This window comes from Macaca fascicularis, chromosome 1, assembly GCF_037993035.2.
Source record: "Macaca fascicularis isolate 582-1 chromosome 1, T2T-MFA8v1.1".
Lineage (NCBI taxonomy): Eukaryota > Metazoa > Chordata > Mammalia > Primates > Cercopithecidae > Macaca > Macaca fascicularis.
The window spans coordinates 80,100,771-80,116,021 of record NC_088375.1 but is presented as its reverse complement, the minus strand read 5'-3'; the positions used below and the strand labels follow the sequence as shown (position 1 = coordinate 80,116,021).

The following is a 15,251-nucleotide window of genomic DNA, read 5'->3' as shown; positions in this document are numbered from 1 at the left end:
TCAGTGGCCTGTGCCTGTGAGTCCTGGTGGACCTCCTGGAGCAATTACAACAAAACAGTGCAGGGAAGAAACAGCTCCTGACCTCTTCTGTTTTGTAATGATTGGCATCCACCAGCCTGGTGTTCTAGCAAAGGTCCTTGCCGACTGCTGGCCTTGCAACACTCTGACTCATCCTCAGCCCACCTACCTCTGCTGGAGCATCCTATGGACCCTTGCTGTGTAGCTAATTCATGACACTGTTGCTCCTACCCTGCAGGATGCTGGGACCCCAAGAGGCTCCATGCTCCCCAGTCAAACACAGTTCCGATCTTGCTTCCATTTGTGTCACACAGAGTGTCCCCTTCACTCTAACTTACTTTATGATTCCGGCCTTTGGCAGTCTGGGGAGATAGTTTTTGGGGCCTTGGCCACCCCAAGAAGACACTTCCTGTATCTCCAGGGATTTAAGTAGAACAAACATTTCCAGCTTCTTCTTTGCAGAACTGCTTCAATTAAGAGTAGCCCTGGGCTCTAGGGCTCTATTCAGGACATTTACTCCCAAATGGCTGGCCTAACCTGTACTGAGCCTTCCGTGGTGACATGCCCCTGGGTATCTTTTGATGTTAGAGGCAGGCTTTTATTCACAGTATAATTTAAAACTTTCTCTTGATATCATAGTTCTCGTCGTTCCTTTACTGGAATCCATAACGGGGCAACTCTGGGTGAATAACCTGCTTGGACCTGCCTGGTCCCTGGGCCGCCTCCCTCAGCACAGGATCCTGTGGGTGGCAGACAGGCCAGGCCAGTGTGCTGGACCTTTCTTGGGAAGTAGAACCTGGCTACTCCCACCCGTGTTCCTTGTCTCATCAGTTCTTTCTACTCAGTTATAGACAGACTTCTTTCTTTTATTTTTTTAAGGAGGAAAGTGTTTAATCTTTATGATTCTAATTCTTTCACTCCAGAGCCTGAAAATATTGATTGCAAAAAGCCATTTGATGCTCTTGAAACCTACAAACCTACAGAACATTTTAATGAGCTGCTAAAAGTTTTTTTTTTTTTTAATCACATAGATTGTGTTTTGTTGAATCTGAACCGCCAGCCTTCTTTGAGAAAGGTTGGAAGGTTGTTTGAACTGAGGTTTTCCTCAGGCTGAGGAGGGAGATGGTTGCTTTACATGGGAAGAAGCAGGAGAAATCCTCTGTGTCTCTGGGTCAAAGGGCTGGTAATAATTAGGGCAGATTCCTGTATCTGCTACCTGCTGACACTGGTCTAGTGTGCTACATGTATGTCATCTCATAGAGCCCTCCTGACACCACCACCAACCAGGACGAGGGGGAGTGTCACCAGATGGAGACTTGGCACAACCCCTGACCCCCATACGTGCAGTTTCAATTTCTCTGATTGAAGTGATACAGAAATTCAGTTCCTCGTCTCACTGTTCCAGTCTTATAAATAGCTATTTTTTTTTTTTTCTAAAAAATAGTAAGCGTAGTTTTAGAGAAGGTAGACCACAAAGAAGGCTTGTGTTTAAGTACCAGCCCTGACACAGTTTCCATCCAGGTGACCTTGGACAAGACAGTTTTTGTTTCTGAGACTTGTTAGTTTGTTTTGTTTCTGAGGTAGTCTAACCCCTATAACAACACGATGAGTTGACTATATCTCCTTCTTACAGGAAAGGCAACGGAGGCTCAAAGAGCTTCAATAAGTGGCTCAAAAACACATGGCTGATGAGTGTTGACACTAGAATCAGCATGTTTCCAATAAGCTACCACTTACTGAACTTGTCATATATGTTAGGCACTGGACTGTTTTATGTGCAGCTTTTCATTTGGTTCTTCATAAATCATTAAGATAGGCTATATCAACATGGGGAAACTAAGGCTGAGAGAATTGAATTAACTTGTTTAACAGTCACACAGCTTATACATGACACAGCAGAGACAAACTCAGTTCTGTTAGACTTCAAAGCCCATGTTATAACCACCAAGTCACCGAGATGACTCATGTGGTAATCCTTTGTTCACAGGTTTAGAGCTTAGAGGAGAGATTAAACCGCTATGTAACTATGATTGGTGTCCTTAGAAAAATATTAAGTTATCAGACAAAAGATACTAAGATACCAAGAATTTCAGACTACAGAGCAATTGTTTCCAGCTGTGGGGATCAAGGAAGACTTTGTAGGCAAGTTATTATTTGACTTGGAAAGCTGGTTGTGATTTGTGAGTGAGATATGTGTGCAGGTAGTGGCTAGGAAGGGGCCCGTTTCCTTCTGGGTGCTCTAGCAGGTGCTATGCTGGAAATTAGTATGGGACAGAATAGAGGTATGGGGGAAGAAAGGGTTGGTTCTGTCTGGCATCTGGCAGAATACATTCTTAGTCAAGGTAAGCATATGAATTTAAATATCTATGTTTGCCATCTACATCTACCTATACCTCCATTCCTGTATCTAGAGCTCATTCATCTTTTAGGGCTTAATTTCACCCTTGGGAATATGCCCCTCATATGAAGACATGAATATATACTGTGATGTTTTCCACAGCATTGTGTGTGTGTTTATCAGGGGCTGGGAGGGCAGAGAGCGTGATACACAGATGCACACTGTGGCTGACCACGCTGCAGATAGAAGCTCACAGAATGACATGCATGCACCTTAAAAGCCTACTGCTGAATGGGGAGAAAAAGATACATAAGTCAATACTACCTATGTAAGTGAAAAATATATGTACCCCAAATAATAATGCATATTTTATAAGGGCATTTACAGATAAAAAGGTAAACAATAAACACGTAGATATGATTGTCTACGGATGGGGGATGGGAATGAAGAATGGGAATAAAAGTGATAGCTAATTAAATCAAAGATTAACCCAAATCAAAGATGATAATATGTCATGAACTAAGGTTCATAACTTATTCAACCCTCTGAGATTCATCCCTTCCACTCACACCTGGCTGGGGTGGGAGGGGCATCAGGAAAGCCTACACCCTGATGGCAGGTCAGGTGTCCACTGCGTGTGCAAAGAATTCCATGATCTTCCAACATGGCTGTGCTCCCAAGATCTAGACAATATGAGTAACAAATAGGCCCAGGATCTTAGAGACTGAATACAACAAAGAAGGGTCTGACCTGCAGGTTGTCTGCATATGTGTTGAGTCAGAGAGAAAAATAAAGTCCTCACCCAAAGGAGAGGAGTAGAGGTGGGAAGTTCTTAGAGAAGGGAAGGTGGGACAGGGACAGAGCCTTGGGGAGAGTCTGTGCACAGAGCATATGCACTACACAGGAGGATGGGGGAAAAGAGAAAACAGGACACCAAGGGGGCTAGGTAGCAAGCCAGAGAATGTTACCTATCTATGAAGCTTCCAGTGTGTTGCTCAAGCAGAGGTGGCCCCTTAAAAAAGGTTGTTCCAGGACAAACATTGCATGCACTGCCCCAGGATCCAGATAGTAAAACTGTCCAACGATCATGAATGTATCATCATTTGGCCTGAAATTAGTTTCCATGCTTTGCTAACCTAAGGGAAGTCAAAGATTCACTGACGTCATGCAGGGTGGAAGTGTGTAGTGGGGATAGTGTTGTTTAGTCACGTCTTTCTTTGCATATGAATGGTCAAGTTTTCCCTCTAGGTAGTCAAGCCACCCAGCTAGCTGGGTGGTTCACCTCACATAGCAACACCAGCTCATCAGACAGCTCCCCCAAAAAGCAGTCTGACTGGCAAGTTCTTAAGTTGACTTTTGAGTTTTCTTTTTCCACAATTGAAATTATAATTGCTTTTTGCATTTCCTCATAGAACTCATCTCTTTTCCTGAAAGAAAAATGCATTCATTAACAGAGGCAGGAGGATGCTGGCATATTCAGTATCAGCAACAGAGACAGTAGTATGTGATGAGGTCAGTGAGGAAGGGCCGAGGAGATCAGGTAGGAGCTGGTGGCCACTGCCAGGATGTTGGCTTTCGTCTGAGTGAGATGGAGCAACAATGCAGGGTTTAGGTCAGAGGAATGACATGATTTGAGCTGGGATTTAAACAGATTTTGGAAAATAGGGACCATGTCTTAGTCACTTTTGTAATGCTAGTGTCAGAAAATTCTTTGGAACCTGAGAAATGCTTAACAAATTTGCGCAGAATGGCAGTACATTACTGAAAACAAGCAAAAAAAAAAAAAAAAAAAAAAAAGGCACTATCCCAGGTCATTGATAAGAGCACAGTTGTGTTTGAGGTAGAAGATAGAAAGATTCGTTTGGGGCATATTGTATTTATTATTTTAAAGTCTTAATATTTACATTCTGTCCAGGACTTAAATGCCCACGTGCCAATAGCTCATCCCTCAAAGGGTATCCAGTGAAAGCCAGCTTTTTCTGTCGTATGGATAAAACTTCCTACAGCTCAAGAGTCACTGTGTCTACCTTGCACCTATACCTGGCCAGGACTGATTGACTTTCAACAGTTTAGTTTCCAATCTTCAGGTTTTGAGAAATATGAAGCATATTCAGATGTGAATTGTACTGGTAATCCAGACCATTACTATTATAATCCCTAGGAAATCATGGAGCCAGAAAGTGTTTTCATTCAGCAACAAAAAAGCTTTTATCCTCTATCCCCAGCTGGCATACTTTCATGGAGGACTTCTCTTTGATCTTCCCTCTTTATCTTTTGTATGTTTGAGATGAGTTTGTTTCTTCATTCATCAAGGCTGTAAGCTCACTAAAGACAAACTTCAGGAAGGAAAGCAAATGAAGTTCTGATTGTGAATTCCCAGTCTCTTATGGCAATTACAGAACTGCCCTTTTCCTTTTTTTTTATTTTTATTTTTATTTTTTTTTAATTTTAATTTTTATTATTATACTTTAAGTTCTAGGGTACATGTGCATAACGTGCAGGTTTGTTACATATGTATACTTGTGCCATGTTGCTGTGCTGCACCCATCAACTCGTCAGCACCCATCAACTTGTCATTTACATCAAGTATAACTCCCAATGCAATCCCTCCCCCCTCCCCCCCTCCCCCATCCCCCATCCCCCCTCCCCATGATAGGCCCTGGTGTGTGATGTTCCCCTTCCCGAGTCCAAGTGATCTCATTGTTCAATTCCCACTTATGAGTGAGAACATGCGGTGTTTGGTTTTCTGTTCTTGTGATAGTTTGCTAAGAATGATGGTTTCCAGCTGCATCCATGTCCCTACAAAGGACACAAACTCATCCTTTTTTATGGCTGCATAGTATTCCATGGTGTATATGTGCCACATTTTCTTAATCCAGTCTGTCACTGATGGACATTTGGGTTGATTCCAAGTCTTTGCTATTGTGAATAGTGCCGCAATGAACATACGTGTGCATGTGTCTTTATAGCAGCATGATTTATAATCCTTTGGGTATTTTTCTAAAGGATCCTAAGTACTCTGGTGGGAGCCTAGGTGGAGTTTGCAAGAGGGGCAGCCTGTTTTAGGGCTGTAGCTTGGAGTTTCAGGTTTAAACATGAAAGTTTCTGCCTTGTCTTTGCTATGCATAAGCTGATGAACTGGGCAAGGCAACTCATCTCTTAGCACAAAGGGAGGCAGAAGGAGCATTCACTGAATTCCATTTATGGACTCACACTAGGGCAGGTGCTAATGATGCATGATAGTCTAACCCCTATAACAGCACTATGAGTTGAATATATCTCCTTCTTACACGAAAGGCAATGGAGGCTCAAAAGGCTTCAATAAGTGGCTCAAAGACACGTGGCTGATGAGTGTTGAAACTAGAATCAGCATGTTTCCAAAGACCACACACTTGCCCTGCCTCCTTCTGAACCTGGGCTTATTCCTCTCTAAGATGAGTTCCTTAGTTTTCCTTCAAAGTCTTTCCAGCTTCAAAAGTTTGTGATTGAGTGAGGTTGGATTCTGACAGCACAGGAATTCATTCTATAGTGCTGGAACTCAATTGGGTTCATAGCAACCCTCCTCTTTCTTCTAACTAAGACTTTCCATTCATAAAGGCTGGTCTCCATCTTCCATGTGACACCCCAGTCTCACTCGTCATCACTTTTCTTTGAACTGCACTAGAAATTCTTGCTTTCATCTCCCAAACTTGCTCATTTGCCTCTTCTCCTTCTGCAGAAATCTCTTTCTCTTTTTGTCCTCACCTGCGTTTTTCCCTCCTCCGACATAGTTCTCTGAAAAACTTACCTTCTCTTTTTCCAGGTGTATCTTATTTCTATCTGAAAGCTTTCCGGGTTAAATAAACAGTTTGAATGGCTTTGGAAAAGTCATTTCACTCTGCACTTAGTTTTCATCTGTGAAATTAGACCGCTGCATTACATGGTCTCCCTAGGCCCTTCCAGTGCCAAAATTTTGATTACAAACGAATCTCAAATCTCTTTCTTTCCCCGGCAGCTGTGGGCTTTGTTTCCACATTAGGTCAGTGTGCAGTCTCCAACATACTTCTTTGTTTTTATTCCTGGGTTTTTGCCATATGCAGCATTTAGGTAGTTCTAACAGAACTGTAAACTCTTGAAAAGAAGGGACCCTGTGAATTCCTTCTTCCTAACCCCTCCACTCCTATCTCTGGTCCACAAGACTAATCTACAAACTCAGGGATTATTCAAATAATGCCGTCACCTGTTGGGCAGATGACAGGTGGCAAGTGCCATCCACAGCCTTGTTTTTCTGGTGTCCCTGTCATATTCTCGACATTCAGCTTTTTCAAAAATATCTTTAGTTACTCATTAGTCTGAGAATTAGGCTTTAGCTGTTGGCTATTCTATGAATGGCTCTTTCAGTACAAACTAACTGAATCTGTGTCTATGCCCTTAATTAGAAAGAGAAATTTAAATGGAACTGCCTCCTTGTGATGTCCTCTGAATTTCAGAAATGAAATTTGGGTCCTTTCAGTCTGACGGAATGTATAACACTTCCAGAGTTATCAGGAACCTGTCAGAACCATTATGGTTAGATATAAGTGTTTTTCTAAATGCTGCTATCTATGGAGTCTGATGTTTGAATTCCAGTGGTGGAAGACAATATTTATGCAGTCATTCATTCAAACATCATTTTATTGAGCGCTTACTATGTGTCATTTACTGGGGTAAAAGGATGAGTAAAACTTGGTTCTTGCCCTTAAGAGGTATTTGGCCAAAAAGGAAAGGGGTACTAAAACAGTTACTATAATGCATGGAGATACACCGTTAGAAAGTATATAAGAGTATAAACAGACAGGGAAGGTCTCCAGGGATGATAGGAATCTAATCAACGTGAGCAGTCAGTCTGTTTTACAGCCTCCTGCCCTGCAGCCTGTGTGGAGTACAGTCACCTTGTTGGTTTAAACCAGGTCCTGACGGATCCTGGCAACTTCTAGATGAACCTGAGTGAACTTTCCTCATTACCATGCCAAAGTCTCCACCCTGGGAGGAACTATACCTGCCTTACCATGACATGTGACCCATGCGCTGGCATGATGACTCACCATGTCTGTGCAACTGGGACCCCTCCTCTACCTGTCATGATGCACCCTCTCCCTTCTCCATTGCCCCATAAAACCCTCCTGTTCCCTTCCCTCCGGGAGACGCTGCTTTGGAGAACAGTGTCCTCCTTACTTGCACCCAGTGTCCTCCTTACTTGCACCAAGTAATAAAACTCTTATTGATCAAAACCTGTGTTCTCATGGAGTTACTCACCAGCTGAACAAATCCTGTTTTATTGAGGGCAACAGAGGTCCTGAAGAGCTAGGAACTGGATATAACCAGAGGCATCACAGACGATGCCACAGAGTATGTGAATTTAGGGCTAAGCTTTAGTAAGATTTGGCAACAAAAGGCAGAGGGCATTTCAGGGAGAGAAACACCCAAAGGCACAGGGCAAATATGGAGAATGAGGGCATGGGTGAGGGGATAGGCGAAAATCAGATTAAAAGGTAAGCAGGGGCCAGATAGTGAAAGACTTTAAATGCCCTACAGAGGAAGCTCTATGCCAGTGGCTCTCCGGTTGTAATGGGCTGAAGGCTTATAAAGGGACTTGGCTGAACATGTAGATTTCTGGGACCTACTGATTTGATTCAGCTGGCTTGAAGTGGAGCTTAGAAATCTGCATTGTAAGCCAGCCTCTTGGATGATTCAGATGTAGGCAGTCTGCTGGTAATCTTGTGCAGACATTGTTGTCGGCAGTGGAAAATACAAAGATTGACATACAGCCTCATACTGGGCTTAGAAGGACAAGTCTAGCAGTTGAGTATGGCAGCTGCGTTGAGGGAGAAAGGCTCATCGTGGTGTGGTCAGTTATCATTTCATTGTGATGGTTCACGTGAGAAATGCCCAATGCCTGAACTGTGGCAGTAGGCAGTGGTAATGCAGAGACAGAGGTAAGAACTCTTGCAGAGGGAGAATCTTCAGAATTCAGCAAATGAATGGAAGTTGGTGAGAGAGAAGGGGGAGAATCACAAGTACATTTAGTAGTTCTCACAGGAGTAATCAGGGTCTAGGATCATTTATGCAAAGTAAAATATGTTTGAGGGAGAAGATAAAAAGGTTGAATTGGGGCATATTGAGATTTCAGTGTCAGTGGAAGCTACAACTAGAGGTTTAATTCAGGTCTTCTCCAGGTTTGCTTTTGGGGAATAGGAATATGTGTAGGGGATAGTTGAAGCCATGGGTTTCTATGAGATAAAGTGATAACCTTGGGATAGCGACCAGAGAAAGTCAAAGACAGCGCCTGAGGCACCTCTGCCTTTAAGGGAAGAGAAGATGGGGCGGGACCTGTAACTAATTTAGGTGAGTGGAATCTCACCTAAATTAAGGGGAGGGGAGAATTTAACTGAGGACTTTTTCAACATCAGTCTGAGACTGAGGCACAGTTTGTCCCCTAGCGGCAAGGAGGGGAATTGCGGTGAAGAGCCAGACATGCTGAAAGGCAGATGGGGAAGTCCACACACACAGATGAGGGCTAAGAAGTGAGATAATGGATGTGTCAATATATATTTGTATGCACACGCACGTACCTGTGCATGCATGTGTGCACCTGGGTGTATGTGTGGGCATGAAATTTGTGTTCATTATGTGCTACATAGGTAAGAGCCTTCTTTGTGACAGGGATGTGACAATCCTGTGAGTGAGGTAGGGGAATAGTAGCCAAAGTGTGCAGGACACCAAGAGGTCAGGAGTCAAAGGGCAAGGGAAAGTGAGAGCCAGGAGCTGTGGGGCAGGACTGGAGGAACTCCAGGGAGGGGCGCTGACACATACTGGCAGGCCGGGGGAAATTGAATGTGGCCAGAATGAGACTCAGCAGAAGACAACAGTGTCAAATGCAGCAGAGGGATTTAAAAAACTGAGAAATGGCCTGGAGATTGCCATTTGGAAAGTCATTGGTGACCTTTGACAGGGTGGTTTCTGTGGGGTCTGACTGAAGAGTGAACAGATGGTGAGAAGGTTGTTTGAGCAAAAGGAAGGAGAGAGCTGGTGACTCTGAGGTTGGAAGCAGTGATGATATGAGGCAGTTTTGCCCATTAAGCATATTGGTGCATCTTGGGGACTTAAAAAGATTTGTTTTGGATGATTTGCACTTCAAAAATTAGTCTTTTTCCTAAGAGGATAATAAAACTTAAAAGTACCATAACATGTTTTTCTGCAATATTTAAATAGCTTTTGATCCTGTCTGTTGTTAACAGTTGCTTCTCCAGGAGTTTTAGGCCATTGGCAATAAACCAAGTAAATATTCTAACATAGAAAATAAAATGGCCCTTTACTACTGAAGTGTTTTTTATAAATAGCTGTCTCATGTTAACTCAGACTCAGTGGGTGTATGTGTCTGTGTGTCTGTTCACACACAATTGTAGATGTGGGATGTCTGTGTGCTCATTTAATCAATTAATATTTTCACCTTCTTTTTTTTTTTTTTTTTTGAGACGGAGTCTGGCTGTGTCGCCCGGGCGGGAGTGCAGTGGCCGGATCTCAGCTCACTGCAAGCTCCGCCTCCGGGGTTTACGCCATTCTCCTGCCTCAGCCTCCCGAGTAGCTGGGACTACAGGCGCCCTCCATCTCGCCCGGCTAGTTTTTTGTATTTTTTTTTTTAGTAGAGACGGGGTTTCACCGTGTTAGCCAGGATGGTCTCGATCTCCTGACCTCGTGATCCACCCGTCTCGGCCTCCCAAAGTGCTGGGATTACAGGCTTGAGCCACCGAGCCCGGCCAATATTTTCACCTTCTATGTGTTAGGCAGTGTAGGTTCTGAGCATATGCCAGTGAACAGAAAAGCCATGATTAAGCTAATTATTACAGTGACTTGAGATATGTATGTGCATAGGCAAATCCTTTCACGTTGTGTTGGCAAGGGAGGAGGACTAATCAGGAAAATAGGGCAACTCGATGGGCCAAAAAATCAAAAAAAAATTCAAGATGCCATCTCTTTCTACATAAAGATGATCTTATGCAGTGGTGTGCTGGTAAACTGGCTCTCTAGGAGGTACAGGGAAAAGCCTTGATATGTAGCATTTACCAATTATCATGGTGTAAATATTTTCACTGGGGGTGATTTCAAACCTTCAACTTGATGTCATTGAATGGAGTACACAGGTGGCTCTGGCAAACCAGCATTAGCCAGCTCCAGCACCCCACTAACCCTTTGTGCAGGCAGAATAATAATAATAATGATTTCTTTCATTTATGGAGCTGTTTGAAGTTAACCAGGTGTTTTGACATATTTTCCTTTACCTGCACATCACCCTGAGTGTGATGTTAGAGGATATGATTTGAAGAATATGGAAAATCTCTTTGGCTAGCCACAAAGCCTTACATTACCACTGAGGTAATTCTCTTTGGTATAGCATTCATGAATGAAGACCATGCCTTTTAAATAATAAAATACAAGGTATATAAATGTTGTTATTCCAGGGTAAGACAAGAAATATCTCGATTATGGGATACCATTGGAGAAAGAAGTCCCAAAAGAAGCCACAGAGAAGGAGGGTGGGTAGATATGTAAGGAAAATGGTCAAAAGAGAGATCCAAGGATATTAAAGACATTTTTTCTATGTCATAATGTTGCTTAGGGTATGCCCTACTCCTAGATCGTAGATCTTACCAAATGTAGTTCATGCTCCATTATCTACTCTAATGGAGGAAAATTGGACAACACAATTCAAAACAATGAACAACCTTGAAAGATATATACAATTGGATTTGCAGAGAAGATAATGTTTCATGGTATCTGTAGCATCCTGTGAATGATTTACTTATTCTAACTCTGAGCTTAAAGAATCTACTCATGATGATGCATATTGCAGGGAATTGACAAGTGTCACAAGATTAGTACCAATCTAGACTTTGTTGTACAAATGAGTGCAGGATCGGGGTGGTTATACTTCCTTTTAAATAATTTAATGCAATATCATTTTAGAGTTACTTCTATTTAAAAGATTTTTTAAAAACTCTCGTCCTGTTGTCCTAGAAATAAAAATACTTTTTCTGACAGAAACATAATTAATTTGATTATAAGGTTTAAAGTGTACCGTGTGTGTGTGTGCGTGCAGTGTGTGTGTGTGTGCACGCATGTGTATAACTTCAACTGCTGCTGACTATAAGAGAAATCGATATCTGGCCACTGGTGGTTGTAGGCTGTATTCACTTGGCAACAGTTTATATATTGGTGGCTGACAATGAGGAGAATGGTGGGTGTGCATCCTATCAATTTTAAGAGCATATTTTTTCTCTACCAGTAGCAGTGGCTCAGCATTCTATTTGTCATTTCTGGCCTTGAAAGTAGTAGTTAATAAATGACAATAACTTTTAGCACACATGCTTTTTCCTGTTCTGCAGTTTAGTTTCAGTGTGGAGGGAGAGAAATAAAATTTTGAATTGCTAATAGAAGTGGTGGGCAGGGTATTGGAAAGTTAACTTGGATATAAAACGCAAGCCAAGTGGTGGCTTCAGTGAAAAAGGCTGCCATTTGATGGCTACAACCCATATGCCGAAGTTTATTTCCTTTGTTATGTCATTAATGAAAAAAATATTTTTTTATTCTTAGCTCTGTGATCCCAGCCACCACCAATCCAATCAATGACCAACTTTGACTTTTTCTCTTCAGCGTATTTTTCCTCTGTTTCCTCCTATCAATGCTTTTTTGCCTCCACTGCATTCCAGGATTTTATTACCTCCATAGGGATAAATGCAAAACCTTTCTAATGGTAATAATAATAATCACAGTAACTAGTACCTAAAATCTGGGTAGTGTTCACATTTGGCTGAGGATGTCCACCTAGCTTGTCCATTTAATCCCTATAGCACTCCTGGGATATTGGAAACTGAAGCTCAGAGTGGCTGAGTGATGTGCCCAGGCTTACAGAGGTAGCATGTGTGGATGAACCTTTACCTTTTGACTCCGAATTAAGTGCACTAGCCCCTACTTAGACTGTCCCAGCCTCTCTTTGTGCTCTTACTTTCCCCTTGTTCTGATAAAATATATACACAGTTGCTGGAACATTCATCTCATAAACTACTTTCTGTGAGAATCCTTTTCCTAACAGATCCAGCTCAACTCCCTTTGCCTCTTTCCGGAGGTTCCCCTGAGCACTCAGGTGTATGCTAAACAACCATTGGCCACTGGTTCTTCCCACACTGAACATCAAACTTTTCTAGCCTATGTTGAGGTTGAGAGCAATTAAAATACCCACATCTTTCTCACGAGAGCTTGTACATCTTTTGGTCATGTGACAGTAGGTGCTGATAGTACGATAGGAAAGTTGTCCATCAGGAAAGTCTTGTAATCTCTATTTAAAAATATTCCTCTTTCATTCATCTCTATGATGAAAATCTACTCATTCTTCAAGACTTGTATATCAGAAGGTATTTTTTTTTAACATGGGATATTTCCTGATTCTCCAATCAAACACAATTGCCCTATCATTTGACTTGTTTCTTACGTGTTGTGTTGCAATTGCTTTTATTGTCTTACGTCCTTTAGTAATCTGTGTAATCCTTAGGGTCAGGAAAAAAGTTCACAAATAGAAGACGCTCAGTAAACATTTGTTGAATTCAATTAAAATTAATTAGTTTAAAAGCACTCCAATTACAATAGATGCTCTTTTATCCAATGTTGTTGTTACAGTGTTTTTTGTTTAACCAAAAATGTTATGTTAACATGGAGAATCATTTTATAAAAAAATAAAAAGTCCTGTATATACCATAAACCCATTTAACTTTAAACTACATTCATTTGTCAGATTTTTGAATGCAGAGTCAAAGATCCTCTTTGACTTTGCATTCATTGACTCAAGTTCCTGGTTTTCTTTCTTGTTTCAGTCATATCCGCAATGAAAAATTTGACATTTCCAATTTGAGTTTCTTTATTGTGGAAAGAGAGCTTATAGACACTTGCAATGCATTCTGAGTACAGTAACTATTAAAAAGTTCTACCAGGTTAGGCAACATAGGAAAACACTGTATCTACAAAAAATATATATATATATTAGTTGAGCATGGTGTCATTCACCTGTGGTCCCAGCTACTCAGGAGGCTAAGGTGGGAGCATCCCTTGAGCCTAGGAGGTTGAGGCTGCAGTGAACCATGATTATTCCATTACATTCCAGCCTTGGGGATAGAGAGAGACCTTGTCTCAGAAAACAAAAAAAATTCCCTGTTCCTAACAGTTGTCTCTATTAATTAAATGGCAGTTCTATAGAGTTGCCCTCTCCAATATAGTAGACATGTGCCACATGCGTTTACTGTGCATTTGAAATGTGGCTAGTCAAAAGCAAGGGATGGCAGAAATGTAAAACACCCACTGGATTTCCAAGATTTAGTACAGACAAAGAACATAAAAGATCTCAATTTATATGATTATACGCTTGAATATGCTGAGTAAAATACAATAAATTCTTAAAATTATTTTTATCTGGTCCATTGTACTTTTTTTTTGAGATAGGGTCTTGCTCTGTTGCCCAAGCTGGAGTGCAATGGCACAGTCATAGCTTAGTAACTTTGAATTCCTGGGCTCGAGTGATCCTCCCCCCTCAGCCTCCTAAGTAGCTGGGACTACAGGCACATGTCACATGTCTGGCTCCTCTTTTTACTTTCTAAATGTGACTACTAGAGAATGTAAATTTACCTAAGTGGTTTGGATTTCACTTCTCTTGGATAGCACTGCTTTAGAGAGTTATGGTTACTGACTCTTCACAAAACACCCACTGTCACTTTCACAGAGATGACTACTCCTTCCTTTTTATACTAAAATTTCTTAATTATACTTAATATTACATTAAATTACCTAATGATAGTAAGAAGAACAACTATTATAATCAGGTTTGGAAGCAAATGCAACTGAATTTTGGCATGCTCACTTTTCAGCTTGTGGGAGCAAAAGTCCATGGGAACTCAGAGAGTCACATGTTGTGCCTTTAGGTGCCTCCACCTCAGTTAGTGTGATGTTGAACAGAGCAGAAGGGGAGTGTAGTTTATTTACTGAAGCCATTAAGTGGAGATCGGTTAAGAGAGCTTCTTCTGGACTCCGTCATCCTAATATATCAAAGAGCAGCAGCTTGGAGATGTTCCCTTTTTGTTATGCTATTTTAGAATGACTATATCACAGCTCACTTCCCTGACATGCTCAGAATTGTAGATGTGAGAAATGAATTTCAGGACTAGCCTGACTAAATTGAACACAGATTAATTCTATTATGGGAAAATCAAGCAAATAATGGTTATTTTAATGACTACATATAGCTGAAATGTGGGGGGTAAGAAGTTGTCCATATCCCACTAGCAAGTTAGTCCTTAAGGGGCTGTTGGGGTTTGGGTTTGCTTTCAAGCTGCAAGGATAAGGAAAGAGGCATGAGGGCTCTCAGAGAGGAATGTGCTTTTGGTCAGGATCTGGCCTGCAGCATAAAGTCATCCCTCATCCCTCTGACTCCATCGTGGTCTGCTGGAGTCATGAGGAAGCACTGACTTTCATATAGGAAGACAGCTCTCCTCACCCACATCCTCTTCTGACTAGAAGGGGTGAATAGTTTGTCCGTTATGTTATGTCTGTAAGAAATGTGAGAGAGGATTGTGGAATCTGCTTTCACATCCCAGCTTTGACTAGGACAAGCCATGTAAGTGTCTTTACTGTACTGGCGATGTGCATGAATTGGGTGGGGGATGGAGAGCAGGGAGGTGCGTATGCACTGATCCATCCATACCTTACTTCTCTGTGTCTGGCAGCCTCTCACTGTGGTTGAGGGCCTATCCATGAAGCATCGCAGTTCTACTGTCTCTGCAGGCTAGCATGTTAAATCTGAGTTCACCAGCAATAGTGGCAAAGAAAAGACAATGGT

At 41.8% G+C, this 15,251-nt stretch overlaps 2 long non-coding RNA genes across 5 annotated transcripts in view; both read left to right on the top strand.

The window, feature by feature from the left end:
* LOC102142134 (uncharacterized) overlaps positions 1 to 15,251 on the top strand; it is a 285,245-nt gene that overhangs the window by 180,275 nt on the left and 89,719 nt on the right. The window lies entirely within an intron of this gene.
* Positions 1 to 15,251, top strand: part of LOC141409253 (uncharacterized) — a 106,181-nt gene that overhangs the window by 87,563 nt on the left and 3,367 nt on the right. The window lies entirely within an intron of this gene.